The 20,001-nt window shown below is 39.4% G+C and overlaps 2 pseudogenes; both read left to right on the plus strand.

Annotated features, from left to right (window-relative positions):
- The first annotated feature begins 488 nt into the window (after positions 1-488).
- Positions 489-6,161, plus strand: LOC127433579 (trace amine-associated receptor 9-like; annotated as a pseudogene).
- An 8,754-nt stretch (positions 6,162-14,915) lies between these two features.
- Positions 14,916-15,949, plus strand: LOC127433431 (trace amine-associated receptor 13c-like; annotated as a pseudogene).
- The last annotated feature ends 4,052 nt before the right edge of the window (positions 15,950-20,001 follow it).

Raw genomic sequence — 20,001 nt, forward strand, 5'->3', positions numbered from 1 at the left:
ACCTGCATTTGTTCTTCTTCTATTTTCTGGTGGTTGGCAAAACAAGCTTAACATGCATTACTGCCACAAACTGAATGGTTGTGACATTGGGAGAAAAAGCTATGAGGTGCTCAGCTCTGGCCTTTTGAAATTCTTTGGTTATAGTGCCGTATTGTAGCAAAAATGATTTAACCCATTTCAAAAGATTACAATGTAGGACATATAATTTGCACTGTTGCTTTAAATACACATGACAGCTTAAAGAATGAGTACCATATAAATGCAAAAACAATTCAGTTATAAGAAAGCAATTTGTTTTTATTTTTATTTTTTATTTTTTACTAGTTCCAAATATATTTGTTTCTTATACCAAAAGAAAGCAGGCAGATTTACAGACATTCTGAGCAAGGTTCAATGGCCCCCTTTCCCAATAGTTGTTTGGCCAAATAACAATATACTGGCGAGCCTGACTGAGACAATGTATAAATGAAAGCACAGGAAAAGAGCAGAACAAACTCCTAAAAGGAGGTGACTTATTCATGGCCTATGAGACAGAGGATCATGAGACTCAATACTGCTTTACTGCCATTAACTCATCATGTATCAAGGGGAGGCACTCTAGATATAGATACAATTTCATGTACTTGTTGTTTTCATTGCTGTCAACATGTACTGTGTTTCTTAATCTTCTGGTGATCGTCTCCATCTCTCACTTCAAGAAGCTCCACACTCCAACCAACCTGCTCTTTCTCTCTCTGGCTGTGGCTGACCTGCTTGTTGGACTTACTGTGATACCCATAGAGGGAATCAAACTGATTGAGACATGCTGGTACTTTGTAGACACTTTCTGTAGATTGTTTTTATTGATCTTGGGGCTGCTCGTTTTAACATCTCTTAGTAATTTTGTTTTAATTGCTATTGATTGTTATGTGGATGTGTGTCACCCATTACTGTACCCACAAAAGAACAACGAAAACTACGGTATGCCTTTGTCTTTGCTGGTTTTGCTGTTCAATTTACAATACTGTTCTTATGACCAGCAGTGGAAGTCTTGGCTCATCCATAACTTTATATTTGAGGATATTCTATGTTGCACAGCGACAAGTCAAAATCATAAACTCTCTGGTGAAGGCTGGAAAAGGTAGAAGGACCGAGGCGGGGAGCCATGGTTGCCATGGTCATGTTCTCGAAGTGAGGACATGACCCGTCCACGAACACTGCCTCCGCGTGGGCACTGCCCAAGCACGTGAGACAGCGATTGTGGCCGTCGGAAGCGGAGAGGTAACGACCACAACCAGGAATTAAACACAGAAGTAAAGGCATCTTTAAAAAGACACTCTCTGTCAGTGCCACTTTTTTAGTAGGAAAATATACTCTTTTATTGGAAGAATATACTCTCTTAGACTGCTGAAGCGCCCAGAGGCGTTCTCTGCACTGAACCGGTGTACGAGGGGGAGAAACCGCTGTAATGCGCCGTAAATCCAACAGCTTTCTATCAGAGATGAATGGAACGGCAGAGGGATTCAGCTCACTGAACACAACTGCTCCGCTCCGAAGAAAAAAATCTGAATGAGTGGTTGGAGCCAGCTCCTTTTATACCCATGTTCAGGGGAGTGGCAAATTCCACTCACCAATTCCCATTGGCCTTTTCTCAAAGATCTGAGGTGTTTGGGGCTCCCAAGTGTGACCTCTAGTGTCACTACATCGACACAACGTCGAGTGAGTGACAGATAGGGAACACCTAGTTTTGGCCTATGTGCCACCTTAAAACTTCAATATAAACACCCACTGTTATGATTGGTTAACATCGTGCAGCACCTCGAAATCAGCCATATTTGAAACCCAATCAGAAGAGACAACCCCACAATATTATAAAACTACATTTTAGGGTTTACACATAACGCACATCCAACACATTGCATCCGAATATATTAAACTGTTCATCTCAAGCACAACAATTAACACTCATGCCAACAGTCATGATATTTGAAATATTCATGAATTAAACTGTTTACTTACCATTTTCCAAGAGTTTGTAACTTCCCCATCCTTCAATAAAAGATGCTTTGCAAAGCTTGAATCGTATTATGACTGATTCACAAGCAATCCACACTGATATGAGCCGAAAAAACATGCAATCTAGGTTGAAATACGATGCAGACACATCCACATGATGCACACACATAGTCCAAAGCATGGTGTGAACTAGATGCACACATACAGCATCAAATCGCCAGAAACGTATCAAACATTCAAAGACGTCAATCTAGTGGATGTTTTCATACACCAGCAATTAAAAATAGTGCAGGTGGGTGAAAGAATGCATCCATGACTCTTCCATGTGCTCAAAACAACAAGAGGCACATTCGAATGAAATCGAATAGCTTCTCCTTTTCAGAGTTGTAACTTGACACTGTGTCTTTTAAAAGTGACCCAAGATATGTATCAAGCAGTCAAATATGTCTGTTTAGTGCATGAATATATACAAAAATAATATAATAATAATATACTATTCAGGAATAGTGAGGCCACAGTAGGCCTATTTGTCCTGCTCTCTCTCTCTCTCTCTCTCTCTCACTGAGTATGAACTGAGTGCCAGTGGGCAGGGCCAAGGGTGCGATGATTTTAAGTAGGCGTTAATTACTATAGTATATGTGTCATCTTTATCAAAGTACATTTGAGCCATTCAGTCTCCACACCCACTGGTGAGTTTCAGAAATGTAGGATGTAGGGATGCAATTTCCACCAGCATTAACTGATTATTAACCTGTTAAACAATAAGCAAACAGACCATGACCAAACAGGCATGACAAAGTTCTATACTGGCTGTAACAAAACAGGCTAACATAACTGTGCATATTTAGCAGTAGTTATTACAACAACATTTGAATGAACAACTGTACATTTCTTTCATACATTTCGTAATAAACAAATACGGAATGGATTGCTTGCATGCCCAATTTACCTACGATGCGAAAACCTTTGGCAGTTTAACAATGGAAGAATAAAAATATAGCCTAACCACAAATTGTGCTGCTAGTCAATCCTAATCATTTTTGTTTAGAAGAATCAACATATATATATACAGTACATGGTCAGGGGTCAGTATGATAGTAGCCGGCTGACAGCACTGACAGGTACTGACATCTCGCAGCGCATCGCATCGCATCGCCCCTTCCGTTCCCTTGAAACATAAGTGAAATGCAGGGCTGTAAACATATGCTTTTAGTTGTAGAGGTTTGTTTTTTATATGGTACAGCATTGTCCTCATGCTACTACTAAACTTTCCTGTTTTACAATTTGCAAAGGAACACGTCATCTTCATGGATGAAATGGTCCCACAGCTCATGCTTCATTCCTTGTCATTCAGACTGAGAGGAAGACAGTTGTTTATGTATTAACAGCGCCCTCATGTGTACATAACATACCCTACATGTTAAACCCATCAAATTAGCTCTGTTGCTTCTTTAATTAACCTCTCAGTTACTTTTTAACCGATAATATTAGTTGAACAAACTGTAAATGCTGGTTAATGGGTTAACGGCTTACATCCAGGTAGGACGGCAGGGGAAGAGTCATTTATATTCATGAGGAAAGGGCTAAGAAACTATTACCCAACCCCAAAACTAACCCTAACAAATCAGGAAGAACTTTCCTCATTAACATAAATTAGTCTTCCCTTGCCATCCTATGTTTCAGAAATGTACTGTAATTTATCCTACCTGCCCAGTAGGTGGCGATATGTACGAAGAATATGAATTGCAAAGAAACAGAAGAAGAATGTGAAAGTGGAAATTGATAGTAAAGAAAGATTTAAATATTGATCTGTTTCTCAACCACACCTATCATATATCTTCAGAAGGGTTAGGGATAGGAGTCTTATGGATTTCTTTTTGCTGCCTTTATGTGCTTTTGGAGCTTCAAAGTTTTGGTCACTTTTCACTTGCATTGTATGGAGAAACAGAGATGAGAAATTGTTCTAAAAATCTTAGTTTGAGTTAAGCAGAAGAAAGAAAGTCATACACATCTGCAATGGCATGATGGTGAGTAAATGATGAGAATTTTCATTTTTGGGTGAATTATTCCTTTAAGAAGGCATCCCACTAGCCAACTCAAAACAACTGAATAAAAGGCGCAATTCATGTTGTAACATCTCTTAAATAAAGTACTGGATATATTCATGCACAGTTTTAAGAAAATATATATTTTGTAATAAAATATCAATAAACACTGTTAAATCCAGACTTTCTTATTTTACGAGTCTTTCGTAAAAGGGAACTCTAGAAAAATGCTTGGTTATGCAATCATCATCAGTATCAATCAGCGTTATATGGCCTTGCTTTTGCTAAGGATAAAGTTTTAATCAAATCCCCGGAAAAGGGCTTGAAAGTTATTCTGGATTAAAATCACTGAGCAATTTCGGATATTATATTCTGACCACCTGCAATGTTGTTGAAGCAGGCACAAGCAACAATTAAATGCTTAGAGTACTTAATGTCTTGAGTTTTTAAATTAAGTCAATGTCAATCCTTTCCGTGCAAACACTTCTCCTTTATGTGTAAATTAGGAGCCATTATAGATTGGGCCTTTAAAAAAAATGCTATTTGCCTGGTGCAATTAACATTTGTTCTATTTGTTCATCAAATAATGATCAAATTATGGAGAAGAGCATTATAACCAGCCATATATCCAGATGTGTGGTGTAGACTAGTGCACTTTCAGCATGTTAAAGAGATGATTCAGGTCTGGATGACAATAGTAGTGTGATGCTGTACAGTCCTTGCAGAGTGAGCCAGGGTGCTGACCGCATCCTCTGAAAAATAATGCTCAGAACCATCCCGCAAGGTTGGAATTGCAGCATGCAAGTTGCGTTCAGCACAGATTTTGTGGGCAAGTTTGTGCCATTGCCTGATCTACATAATTTATTTAGCGAATCAGGTGCTAAACCTGACAGGACAAAACAGTCAGGACAGGCAAACAAACAGCGCATTCACCAGGTGCAAAGCATTCCCCCACAGTTTCCATGCAGTGTGGCCAAAAAACAAAATAAATAAAAATTGATTGAACCAATATGTTGCATCAGAGTGGGTGGCACATGGGTTGGCGAGCCTGACTCACACTTTGTATAAATTAAAGTACAAGAAGGAGAGCAGAACAAACTCCTAACTGGAGGAGAGTTACTCATGGCATATGACACAGAGGATCATGAGACTCAATACTGCTTTCCTGCCATTAACTCATCATGTATCAAGGCAAGGCGCTCTAGATATGAATATGATTTCATGTACATTTCTTTTTCATTCCTGTCAGCATGGACTGTGTTTCTGAACCTGCTGGTGATCATCTCCATCTCTCATTTCAAGAAGCTTCACACTCCAACCAACCTGCTCATTCTCTCTCTGGCTGTGGCCGACCTGCTTATTGGACTTATTGTCATGCCTATTGAAGCTATCAAGCTGATTGAGACGTGTTGGTACTTTGGAGACACTTTCTGCAGGTTGTTTTTAATCATCTTGGGGCTGCTCCTTACAGCATCTCTTAGTAATTTAGTTTTAATTGCTGTTGATCGTTATGTGGCTGTGTGTCACCCTTTACTGTATCCACAGAAAATAACCACAGCTAGAACATTAATTACTGTCTGTCTTTGCTGGATATGCTCCTCAGCTTATAACTTTGCAATTGTAATAATTATCTCACACAGAACAGACATGTGTTATGGCGAATGTATTGTAATGCTTAGTTTTGAAGGGAGAGTTGCTGATTTATTTTTTTCCTTCCTGTTTCCTTGTATCCTGATCATAATTTTACATTTGAGGATATTTTATGTTGCACAACGACAAGTGAGAGTTATTAACTCTCTGATGAAGGGTGGAAAATGTGTAACAGAAGGATCTTTGAGGAGGAAATCTGAGTACAAGGCTGCACTGACTTTAGGAATCATTGTGGCAATTCATTTGCTTTGCTGGATTCCATACTATATCTTGACTCTAACAGACAACACAGTGATCCCACTCAACACAGCATATTTTCTAATATGGGTCTTGTATGTTAATTCATGTCTGAATCCGATTATTTATGCTTTATTTTACTCCTGGTTTAGAAAGTCAGTTAAAAACATCTTAACTCTTAAAATATTTCTGCCAGCATCCTCTCGAGTCAAATTTTTTACAGATCACCATTAATGTTTTTTTTTAGCACAATTGTATTTCAAATTTGTAAAGTCCAAAATCTGAGCAATTATTTATTAAAATGCACCATTGCATATGCTGCCATTTAGATTGTATTATAGATTTAATTCATAATAGATAATACACAATAAACCTATTTGGTCATTTACAGAAAATTAACTTTCATAGAATATGTTAATAAATGAGTAGAACTCATTTTGAGTTGAGTTTGCTGTGTAACTGTCATATTTCAGCCAAAAGGAGACACTATTATCAAGCACAAACCACACAACCCTGACAGTGAAACCCCAGATACGACTTTTAAGCAACATTGTGACAAAAACAAATTATTGTCTCAAAAAAGATGTTATTGTGGTAATTAATAATTACAGGAAACGTGTGATACATATGTGTGAACATGAACTTGAGTCACATACACTACCAGTATAACTACAGTGTAAGACAGTGGCAAAGCCCAATTACTCTCAGAATGCGTTGTAGTTGCCTTTAACTTATAATGTAGTCATGTTTTAACACCAGAGATGAAAACGTCTTTATGTCATTACTAATTCAAAATAACATTTTATTTTATCAATCATCTCCATTCTGTTTATCCCCAATTGCTGAGGTCATGCAGGTCTGTTTAACTCATTACAATTGTGGTCACAATAAAAGTATGTCATTCCGTCATCATAAGAAGTTGTGGCCACAAGTAAAGGAGGACGCACTTGATGGATGATTATATTACCTTGACAAAATGATCTTGCTGCTTTAAAATCTCCCATCTACAACAAGTTAAGGACATGGTCACATGGGAGGCCAATTATTTCAATTAGGTAAAGGTGCATTTTCACCCCTGCAGTAAGTAAAAAAGACATACTGGGAGAGCTTTCTGATCAGAGCATGTATTCACAGACCTGTATTCAGAGATGCTGAACATGCTTGTCCAAAGAGGAACTTACTGTAAGTAGGTGATAAAGTAAATTTTCATGCATCTAACATACAAATGCAAACTTCACACTTGAATTTGTATTCCTGTAGCTACAAGGATAAAGGTATCAATAAATTATGTGACTTGTTTACAGTATATGTGCTTGTGAATTGAGCAAAACAAAGAATGTCATACAAGTAACCGCAATTTTAGGAGACCAAACATTTATCTATGGAAATATCAAATCAATTCATGGCCATTTTAATTGTTTAAGTAATTTAATAATTTGTCTTCAAGTTACATTGTTTACATTTCAATTTTGATACCTGAGATGAGCTGACTACAAACCTCAGATCAGCTTACACTGACTACCTCACATTTCCTTATCAACAGCAGAGGTAACCTCACAAGATATTACATCATGAATTACAGAAGCAGGTTCTTGTTCTAGGGTACTTCAACACAGCCAAGAGTTGAATTTAAACAGATTTGAACAAATTTAAAACCCTTCAATTCTTGATTTTACAGTTCCACTTTCTGGGCTACAATAATACTTCCAGGCCTAGGTTTCTACCTCAATCTAAAATTTAATAAAGCTTCAAAATAAATGGTGGAACCAAAAAAATAATTAAATCAATACAATAAATAAATTTTATCCTCTCTGGAGCTTGCAACTTGTAATTTTATTTCATCATTTTGATCACATTTTAGCTTTTTAAAAATGCACAAATTCCATGTATTCCATCAGTAAATATGATGTCTTAATATATGATGAATTGCAGATATCAAATTGCATATATACAGTGAAGTCAGAAGTTTACATACACCAAATATATTTAAACTCAGTTTTTCACAATTCCTGACATTTAATCGTAGAAAACATTCCCTGTCTTAGGTCAGTTGGGATCTCTACTTTATTTTAAGAATGTGAAATGTCAATAATAGTAGAAAGAATGATTTATTTCAGCTTGTATTTCTTTCATCACATTCCCAGTGGGTCAGAAGTTTACATACACTTTGTTAGTATTTGGTAGCATTGCCTTTAGATTTTTTAACTTAGGTTAAACATTTTGGGTAGCCTTCACACAAACTTCTCACAATAAGTTGTTGAATTTTGGCCCATTCCTCCAGACAGAACTGGTGTAACTGTGTTAGATTTGTAGGCCTCCTTGCTCGCACACGCTTTTTCAGTTCTGCCCACATATATTCTATCAGGCGGAGGTCAGGGCTTTGTGATGGCCACTCCAATACCTTGACTTTGTTGTCTTTAAGCCATTTTGCCACAACTTTGGAGGTATGCTTGGGGTCATTGTCCATTTGGAAGACCCATTTACGACCGAGTTTTAACTTCCTGGTTGATGTCTTGAGATGTTGCTTCAATATATCTGTAGAGCCGAGGAGGGCGGGGCCGGGCTGGAATGAGACACACCCGGTCCCCAATCAGCCTGATGGGGCGCGCGAGGGATAAAGGCGGCCGGGGACGACAGTTCGAGAGAGAGAGAGAATTGCAGGCAGCTGTACTGTGTGTTTTTGGTTGTGTGTTTTGTTTAAATTGTTTATTAAATTATTATTTATATTATTAAGCCGGTTCTCGCCGCCTCCTTCCCACTGAACCCCCTTACACTATCCACATAATTTTCCTTCCTCATAATGCCATCTATTTTGTGAAGTGCACCATTCCATCCTGCAGCAAAGCACCCTCACAACATGATGCTGCAGTCCCATGCTTCACGGTTGGGATGGTGTTCTTCGGCTTGCAAGCCTCACCCTTCTTCCTCCAAATATAACAATGGTCATTATGGCCAAAAAGTTACATTTTTGTTTAATTAGACCAGAGTACAATTCTCCAAAAAGTAAGATCTTTGTCCCCATGTGCACTTACAAACTCTAGTCTGGATTTTTTATGGTAGTTCTGGAGCAGTGGCTTATTCCTTGCTGAGCAGCCTTTCAGGTTATGTCGATATAGGACTCATTTTACTGTGGAAATAGATACTTGTCTACCTGTTTCCTCCAGCATCTTCACAAGGTCCTTTGCTGTTGTTCTGGGATTGATTTGCACTTTTTGCACTAAACTATGTTCATCTCTAGGAGACAGAATACATCTCCTTCCTGAGCGGTATGATGGCTGTGTAGTCCCATGGTGTTTATACTTGGTACTATTGTTTGTACAGATGAACGTAGTACCTTCAGGCATTTGGAAATTGCTCCCAAGGATGAACCAGACATGTGGTTGATTTCTTTTGATTTTCCCATGATGTCAAGTAAAGAGTTTGAAGGTAGGCCATAAAATACATCCACAGGTACACCTCTAATTGACTCCAATTAGCCTATCAGAAACTAATTGGCTAATTGTTTAAAGCCTTGACATAATTTTCTGGAATTTTCCAAGCTGCTTAAAGGCACAGTTAACTTAGTGTATGTAAACTTCTGACCCACTGGAATTGTGATATAGTTGATTAAAAGTGAAACAATCTGTTTGTAAACAATTGTTGGAAAAATTACTGATGTCATGCACAAAGTAGATGTCCTAAACGACTTGCCAAAACTATAGTTTGCTAATATGAAATCTGTGGAGTGGTTAAAAAATGAGTTTTAATGACTTCAATCTAAGTGTATGTAAACTTCTGACTTCAACTGTACATTGCAGGTGGGATCTTCCCATCTCAAACTTGGGACAACTTGAAACCTGCTCCTGTGCTTGTCTTGGCCTCCCCTTTCAATGGTGAAAATATGAAAAAGATCAGAGAAAGTCAAACATTTTTTACCAAAAAAACTCCAACTTTCTTCTATCTTCTTGATATTCAAAATGTGAAAAGGGGAGGCCAAGATAAGCACAGGTGTACAGGTTTCAGCTCTCTAAATGGTCCCAGTGTAGAGATATGGAGATCCCATCTGTGATGTATACCATTCAAAAATATACATGGTTCATGGACAGTCGATTTTTGAGGTTTTGAAGGGTGCACGTTGAAGAGGAAGTCTGTCATGTGTATTCTGTTGATTCATGTCTTTTATTTTGAAATTCTAGTTCCTGTTTCATGTCATGTTTTCCTGTTTCCCTTGTCATGTGATTTCTGTTTTCCCTCCATGTTCATGTGTCATGTTTTCATTGGTTTATTGTTTAATTAGCTTGTTATGAGTTCTGTTTGTTCATTGGTTTATGTTCTCCCATGTCTTGTATTTAAGCCCTCATGTTTGCATTGTCTAGTTGTCTAGTACTGAATGTGAATGTGTTGGATGTGAATGTTGTTTTGTAGCCAAGCCAAGTTCATGTTTTTGTTAAATCACGTTTATAGTTAGGGTTTTGGATTCACTTTTGTAAATAAACTGCACTTGGGTTCTCATCTTCATCATCGTCTTCATCATTGCCGCAGCCAACAACGTTACAAAGTCATAGTTATTTTTAGTCAATAATTTGATTCTGTACCTTATAAAAATGATGTCCACAAATCAAATATTCAGAAACCATTGTATACATTGCATGTGGGAACATCCCATTTCCAATGTATTTAATGGGTGTTAAATATATAGTTGATGGACATTTGACTTATATATCTTTTATTAGTCTTGACATTAAACTTGACTGATTAAACCATATGTACAGCACTCAGCATACTCAGTAGAGCCAATTTATCTAAGAACTCATAAGACTGTATAATTAGCATAAAATGACTGTACACAGACCATGTATTTGGTGGCCATTAAATACATTGCAGGTGGGATCTTCCTGTATGACTTAGCAAAAACACAGGAAGATCCCACATGCAATATATTTAATGACAAATACTAGGTTTATGGACATTTCAATTGAAAGTATTTAATCATTATTTATAATAAATATTATTGATTGAACCACCTGTTTTGCACACAGGGCATACAAATAAGAATATATTCGTGACTTTTAATTCCTAATAATGTCTAATTGGTGTAAAAAATTACTCTTCATAAAGCATGTATTTGGTGGCCATTAAATACATAGCAAGAACACAGAAAATCCCACCTGCAAAGTCATACAGGAACATCCCACATGCAATGTATTTAATGGCCACCAAATACTAGGTTTATGGACATTTAATTTAAATGAATTTAATTATCATTTACAATAAATATTATTGATTGAACCACCTGTTTTGCACAAAGGGCATACAAATAAGCATATATACATGACTTTTAGGTCTAATTGGTGTAAAAAAAGGACTGTACACAGACCATGTGTTTGGCGGCCATTAAATACATTGCAGGTGGGATCTTCCTGTATGACTGAGCTTTTGAGCAAAAATTGCCTCTCTTATCTTATATATATATATATATATGGAACTTTTTGAATGTAACCACTTTAAGGTACTTATAAAACACAATAGAACCCATTTATGTAACTTACAACTCATTAATGTCCAATTTGCATAAAAAATGAAGTGCCCTTCTGCAATTATTTACATGTAATATTATTCATGAAACACACTGAATAGCCCTCAAGGCATCCAGTTTAATACATTTATCTACCTTACAAGTCAAAACAGTGAATAATATGCTTAAAAAAAATGATTTTCCATGGATTGTCTATTGTCCAAGGACCTCGGACCTGCAGAATCCTCTATATTAGACGTCCAACTTTCCCATTAAACCAATGTCTTTTTCGTAATGGGTTTTTGGACACTGTCCCTAAATGGGCAAATTTTGTGTCAAAAAAAGGTCAAAGGGTCATGGAACTCTGGACATGGTCTGAGGACACCCCGACAAGATGAATACGTCGATTTTGGGACATTTGGAGTTTTTGGAACACTGTCCACCAAACCAGTATAAAAATGAATGGTATACATTGCATGTGTGATCAACCCCGGCATCACACCTAGAGGTCCTAGAGACCCCAAATTTGACAGGGTGGAACCCCGAGGGGCCCTAAACAAGACTATTCTGCTGATGTTTCAGTCGACGGTTAAAAAATCAATTTAAAGGGCACTCGGCAGGCACCCGCCATGTGCTCTGAGGCAAAGTAGAGAATTTCACGTGGCACGAAGGTCTAAAAAAGCACTCAAGATGATCTTGTGGGATGCCTTTTTGAATGTAACCACTTTAAGTAGAGTAGAACCCATTTGTGTAACTTACAACTCATTAATATTTAAATCTGCATAAAAAATATGTATAAGTATATGTATGTATGTATATCTAAAAATGTATTTAGAGCCCATTAACATTTAATTACATTGCAGAAGGGCATGACCTCAGGGCATCCAGTTTAATACATTAATCCACCTTACAGGTAAAAAAAAATGAATAATATGCTTAAAAAACTGATTGTCCATGGACCATGTATTTGGCGGCCATTAAATACATTGCAGGTGGACACTTCCTGTGTGACAGACTGAAAATACCCTTAAATGTGGTGCAAACCCCTAGGGGCTTTGAATGCTCACTCATTGAGCCCCCGTGAACAACATATTGAAATTGTATTTCAGTCAGTGCTGGGCAAGTACTTCAGGAAAAAACAAACAGGAAAAATATTCTAGAAAAATATCTGTCACTTTTCACTCTCAAGTCGGCCAATCTAGCACCAAATTAGAGTCATTTGGACCTATCTGTGTGGTGTCCATAAACAGTACAGAAACGAATGGTATAAATTGTACGTGGATGTAGGCCTGGCATCACGTCTGTAGGTCTGACAGAACCCAAATTTCACATGGAGACACGTCGAGTGCCCCTCAACAACAGATTAAGGGGACTAAGGCCTAGGACGCAGAAAAGTATTTTTCATTATTTTCAAAAGATCTTTCTGCCTGTGAAAGGAATCAATGAGACAGCCTGCCCTGTAGGCCCGTTTACAGCAGTACATTCATCAGAGGCTTTAATACTTAGCAAACACCCAGGGCCTCTAAATTCTAGGATGTGATTTGGGGGCCCCTGTCAGTCAAGAATCTCGAATTCAAGGTCCTGCGATCTTTTGACCCCTCTTTTCTAGATGTCCCACTTGCCATTTAAACAATTGTAATTTTCGTAATGGGTTTTTGGACACCATACTTAAAGGGGCAAATTTTGTGTCAAAAGAGGTCAAAGGGTCACGGAACTCTGGACACTGTTTGTGGACGCCCTGACGATACGCATATGTCGATTTAGGGACATTTGGATCTTTCTGAGCACCGTCCACTAAGCACGTATTTAAAATGAATAGAATACATTGTAGGAGGGATTTTTCTAGAAAGGTCCCATAGGCCCCAAACTTCACACGCTGGTAGCCATAAGTCCCCTAAAGGTCATATCTAGATTGCAAGTCTCTAGAACAAAATAAATTATATATATATATATATATATATATATATATATATATATATTTGGCCATTTATGCAAGAATCTCTCACACAGCCCTGTTCAAATCATGCCCAAACAGAGCCTCTTGAATGATCAGAGTCAACTAGGGTTAGGGGTGGGAAATTCACTCTGGAAAGTTCTAGAGCCCCCAAATTTGGGGTCTCGATCGGGGGCCCCCAGGACTACCGGGATTTAGAATTTCAAGAGACTGAAACCTTTTGACCCCTCTTTTCTAGATGTCCCACTTGCCATTTAAACCAATGCAATTTTCATAATGGGTTTGTGGACACCGTCCCTAGAGGGGCAAATTTTGTGTCAGAAACTCAGGACACTGTCTGAGCATGCCCTGACGATACGCATATGTTGATTTCTGGACATTTGGACCTTCCTGAGCACAGTCCACGAAGCCAGTATATAAAATGAATGGAATACATTGTAGGTGGGATTTTTCTAGAAAGGTCCCACGGTCCCCAAATGTCACACTATGGTAGTCTGAGGTCCCCAAAAACATCATATTAAGAGGACAAGGCTCTAGAATGAAAGAAACTCTTTAAGAGTTTTTTTTTTAACTGCTCACACACAGCTCTCTTGCTCTCAGAGTCAGAAGGAGTCTTGGGCCTGAGCAGAGTCAATTGAGGGGAAGCATATATTCTAGAGCTGTAAAAAAAAAACCATTCAGAAGTGTTCTAGAGCATTCATATTTGGGGCCCTGTTCGGGGTCCCTTTGTACTACCTGAAACTTGAATTTCAAGTAGGTCTATCTTTAAAGGTTTATAAGTTTTTGTTAAAATACAAATCATCATCTATGGAAAAAAAATTATAGGAGTTTTACTTCTGGAACCTGACTCTGCACTCTTTTAAAAAAATCGTCATGGCACACATTCGTTTGTTATTTTTTAGTTATATTTTATATAATATTTGTAATTCATAAGTTTGGGTTTAAAAACTATTCTACGGTGATTCGTTAACAAAAGTAACAACACTAAGCAGAGCTGAATGTAGTCTTTTGGTATATGTGCTCAGATAATATTAGTAAACAGTGGAAATTCATTTGTGTTTATTTTGAGAAAATTTTGTAACAAGACTTTTGTAAACTTTGTATGTTTCAGTTTTACAAAAAAGTAAAAAAGAAGAGGAAAGAGCATAACAGTAAAAACCCTCAACTTTACTACTGCATCTGACCTTTTCTGACTCCTGTTAGCTATCTGTCAACTTTGCGTAGATGAAACACATCTGGGACAGAATAAAAATAAATTAATAAACTATGATTGACTTGTCAGAGCAGCGGTTCAGTAGGTCCTGTAGTGTGTTTCTCACAAAATATAAAGAGATGTTGTTCTCAATGGGACCCGTGTTTGAATCTGGACTGGGTTATGACCCAATCCCATTTTTTCTATCCCTCGACTTTGCTGCCATTACACTCCACTTTCCCATCTAATAAAAAGCAAAACAACAATCAAACAACATTGATTGAATCACTATATTGCATCAGAGTGGGAGGTAGATGGGTTGGCCAGCCTGCCTCAGACACTGTATAAATGAAAAGACAAGAAGGAGAGCAGATCAAACTCCTAACAGGTGGAGACTAACTCATGGCCTATGAGACAGAGGATAACGAGAATCTGCTTGAATACTGCTTTCCAGTCATTAGCTCATCGTGTATCAAGGGAACACGATTTAGATATGAATACGATTTCATGTACATGTTTTTTTCACTGATGTCAGCTTGTATTGTTTTTCTTAACCTGCTGGTGATCATCTCCATCTCTCACTTCAAGAAGCTCCACACTCCAACCAACCCGCTTATTACCTGCTTATTGGACTCATGCCCATAGAGGCTATCAAACTGACTGAAACATGTTGGTACTTTGGAGACACTTTCTGTAGACTGTTTATATTAATAATGGGCCTGCTCCTTACAGCATCTCTTAATAATTTAGTTTTCATTGCTGCTGATCGTTATGTGGCTGTGTGTCACCCTTTACATTATTCACAGAAAATAACCACAACTTGAACCTTAATTATTGTCTGTCTTTGCTGGTTTTGCTCATCAGCTTATAATTTTGCAGTTGTTATAAGTATCTCACACAGAACAGATATGTATTATGGTGAATGTATTGTGCTGCTTCATTTTGAATGGAGAGTTACTGATTTAATCTTTTCCTTCCTGCTTCCTAGTACCCTGATCAGAACTTTATATTTGAGGATATTTTATGTTGCACAACAAGTGAGAGATATTAACTATCTGATTAAGGGTGGAAAATGTGAAATGGAATGTTCTGTAAGGAGGAAATCTGAGAACAAGTCTGCACTGACTTTAGGTATCATTGTGGCAATGTATCTGCTTTGCTGGATTCCATACTATATCTTGACTTTAACAGACAACACAGTGATCCCACCCAACACAGCAGATTTTCTCATTTGGGTCTTGTACGTTATCTCGTGTCTGAATCCTCTTATCTATACTTGGTTTTACTCCTGGTTTAGAAAGTCAGTTAAACACAGTTTAAGTCTTAAAATATTTCAGCCAACATCCTCTCTGGTCAATATTTTTACTGAATTTTATTCATGAGTTCTTAGCATACTTTGTTGCAGTTTTCAAGGTGTTAAATCCCAAACTCAAAGCACAATTATTTATAAAATGCATCACTGCACATATTGCAATTTAGATTTTAGATTGGATTTACAATAGACAATACATGATAAACCTATGTCACATATACATTCATTCATTTGGCAGACACTTTTATCCAATGCGACTTACAAGAGAGGAAAATAAAATGTGAATCATTTTAAGGAGACAGTGGTATGAAAAGTGCCATACTACAAAGTTTCATTAATATCACAATAGTATTCAAAACAGATTAAAAGTACAACAAGAATTTTTTTTTTTTTTTTAAATGACTGGTTAAGTGCTCATGGAAAAGATGTGTTTTTAGTCATTTTTTGAAGACAGAGAGTGAGTCAGCTTCACGGATGGAGTTGGGAAGGTCATTCCACAATCGTGATATGATGAAGCTGAAAGTCCGGGAAAGTGTTTTGGTGCCTCTTTGTGTTGGTTCAACAAGGCGACATTCCTTAGCCGACCGCAGGCTTCTAGTGGGCGCATAGCTCTGCATAAATGATTTTAGTGCAGACCCAGTGACTGTTCTGTATGCCAGCATCAGAGCCTTGAATTTGATGCGTGCATCAACTGGCAGCCAGTGAAGAGAGACAAAGGAGTGGTGTAACATGCGCTCTCTTTGGTTCATTAAAGACCAGACGTGCTGCTGCATTCTAGATCATTTGCAGGGGTCTAATTGCACATGCAGGGAGGCCTGCAATGAGAGCGTTACAGTAGTCCAGTCTAGTTATGACAAGTGACTGGACAAGCAGTTGTGTGGCATGTTCAGAGATGAAGGGTCTTATCTTGTTGATATGGTAGAGTGTAAATCTACATGATCTTGCGGTCTTTGAGATGTGGTCTGTGAAATTTAGTCTGTTGTCAATGGTTACCCCTAGATTTCTGACTGTTTTGGAAGGCGTTACTGTAGTTGCACCCAGCTGCACAGTGATGTGTTCAACAGCAGAGTTGGCTGGAAAGACAAGGAGTTCAGTCTTGGCTGGGTTGAGTTGCAGGTGGTGTTCCTTCATCCAAGCTGAGATGTCTGCCAGACAGGCTGAAATTCGATCAGTCACTGTGGTGTCATTGGGCTGGAAAGACAAGTACAGTTGCGTGTCATCAGCGTAGCAGTGGTAAGAGAAACCATGTGCCTGAATGATGGGTCCCAGTGATGTTGTGTATATAGAGAAGAGAAGTGGCCCAAGCACTGATCCCTGAGGTACCCCAGTAAGGAGCTGATGTGGCTTGGATACCTCACCTTTCCAGGCTACCTTGAAGGACCTACCTGAAAGATAGGAATTAAACCAGTCAACCACAATTCCTGTGATGCCCAGCGAGGAGAGAGTAAGATCTGATGGTTGACTGTGTCAAAGTCTGCAGAAAGGTCCAGCAGAATCAGGACGGATGATCTCGATTCAGCTTTCGCCTGCCTCAGCGACAGACAGCAGGGCAGTCTCGATGGAGTGTCCACTTTTGAAGCCTGACTGATTGTCATCCAGCAGCTTGTTCTGTGAGAGATGGGCAGAGATTTGATTGAAAACTGCCCTTTCAAGTGTTTTTGATGAATGGGATGAGAGAGACTGGTCTGTAGTGTTCTATTTGTGTGGGATTAAGTGCGGGTTTCTTCAGCAGCGGGCTTACTCAAGCCTGCTTAAATGTAGTGGGAAAAGTGCCTGTAAGTAGAGATGTGTTAATTATGTATGTGAGTGCAGGTAGGATGGACGGAGAGATGGCCTGGAGAAGGTGAGAAGGAATGGGGTCAAGGGAACAGGTGGTAGGGTGGTTGGAGAGGAGGAGTTTAGAGACCTCAGTGTCAGTCAGAGGAGAGAATATAGAGACAGAAGAGTTGCATACAGGGGACAGTGTTTGACAGGGTGTGGTGCCAAGAATGTCTTGCTGATGGTTGTAACCTTATTAGTAAAAAATGTGGCGAAGACATCTGCTGTCAGTGATGTATCAGGTGGTGGAGGGGGAGGGCAGAGAAGTGTGTTGAATGTTCTAAACAAGCTGCAAGTGTCTGTGGTGCTGTTGATCTTGTTCTGGTAATAGGAGGTTTTTGCAGATTTAACGTTATCTGAAAAAGTTGCAAGCAGAGACTGATATTTACCTAGATCTGCTAGATCTTTAGATTTCCACCATCTCCACTCAGCTGCCCTGAGGTCAGTCCGATGTTCATGAAGGACATCAGACAGCCAGGGGCTGGGTGGTGTAGTACATGCTGGCCTAGAGGAGATAGGACAGATGTTGTCTAGACAGGTTGTTAAAGTAGAGCTTAGTGTGTCTGTGGCAGTGTTTACATCAAGCATGGTAAATACATTTAGTGTGGGAAGAGATGTAGAAACAGCAGTGGAAAGACATGAGGGTGAAAGAGAATGGAGGTTACGGCGAAAGGAAACCAAAGGTGGAGTCTGTTTTAATGTAGATAGGAGAGTCATGTTGAATTGAACAAAGTAGTTATCAGAGACATGTAGAGGAGTAACTAAAATATTTTAGTTGGTACAGTTACGTGTAAAAGTGAGGTCCAGCTTGTTGCCTGATTTGTGAGTTGCTGTGGTGTGTAGTCTTTCCAAGTCAAATGAGGCCAGAAGAGTATTCAGTTCTGTGGCCTGGGGCTTGTCTTGGTGTATGTTGAAATCACCAAGAACCACAAGTAGCCTACCATCCTCTGGCAAGGAGGACAGCAGGACATCCAACTCCTCAAGAAAGTTTGTTAGCTGACCTGGAGGGCGATAGATGACAACATGTATTTTTGTGGGTTGCATTGTAGTAATAGCAAGGAATTCAAAACTACTATTGTTACATAGTGAAGAGGGCAGTGAAAAAGTCCAATTGTTATGAATGAGCAAACCTCTTCCCCCACCCCTACCGGTGTGTCGAGAGGTGCATGAGGAGAAGTTGTTGGAGTGAGCAGCAGGTGTTCCTGTATCCTCTGGACGTATCCATGTTTCTGTCAGTGCCAGGATGTGGAGGGTGGATTGTGTGGCAATGTCTGGAATGAAGTCAGCTTTGTTCACAGCTGACTGGCAGTTCCAGAGTTCCACTGAGAAAGAGAATGGAGCAGGTGCTGATGTGCAAAGTGGTTGCAGGTTGTGTGGGTTGCATTTGGTCTTGCATCGATATCGTGTATACAGTCTGTAACCGATAACAGGGATGTGCTTGAAGGCATGTGTTATTCGTAAAGTAGAAAATAAGACAAGAGATAAAATTAAAAGATACTTAAGTGCTATGGTGAGTGGCACCTTGTCGGTGTCCTTGCTCGTTGGACTCACTTAGGTAGACTCACTAGTCTTTACACAAGTAGGTCTTCACACAAGGCTACTGACACTCAAGAAAGGCTGGTAAGACCAGGGAGGATCAGGTGGACAGTCAGGAGACAAGGGCTGACCAGGCGAGGCAGCAGGTGACCACTGGGATCCAGGCAGATTGCCATGAAAACCTGGCAGGGTCCAGGCAACAGGGAACACAGAGAGCTCAGTGGTTAGAGCAGCTGGGGACTCAGTGGTCAGGGCAACTGGGGCCTCAGAAAGCAAAGTCAAAGCACAAGGGAGCTTGGAGACCAAGGCACTAGGGAGCTCAGGGGTCAAGGTACTAGGGGGTTCAAAAGTTAAGGCACTAAAGGCAGCTGGGTACTCAGTGGTCAGGGCAGCTGGGGACTCAGAAAACAAAGACAAAGCACAATGGAGCTCGGAGACCAAGGCACTAAGGAGAGCTCGGAGACTCGGGGTGGAGCTGCTGGAGACTGAGGGGGCGGTGCCTCCAGCACCGGCTCGTGGTCCACGGCAGGCATGGACACTGGCTCGTGGTCCGAGGCAGGCGTGGTCAGCTGGACCACCAAGGATGAGACCACCGAGGATGAGACCAGTGAATCTGGGACCACTGCGACTTCCGTTATGGGAATCTCTGAGCAGAGAGCATTGAGAGCCGCATGGGGATTGGAGCAGTACCCCACTGTGGAGGGGGAGGAGCTTATCAGTAGGGCATAATCTATGTACTGTTCCAAAGTACAGTTAAAGCTGCCTCCT

Source organism: Myxocyprinus asiaticus, chromosome 43, assembly GCF_019703515.2.
Source record: "Myxocyprinus asiaticus isolate MX2 ecotype Aquarium Trade chromosome 43, UBuf_Myxa_2, whole genome shotgun sequence".
In the NCBI taxonomy this organism is placed as follows: domain Eukaryota; kingdom Metazoa; phylum Chordata; class Actinopteri; order Cypriniformes; family Catostomidae; genus Myxocyprinus; species Myxocyprinus asiaticus.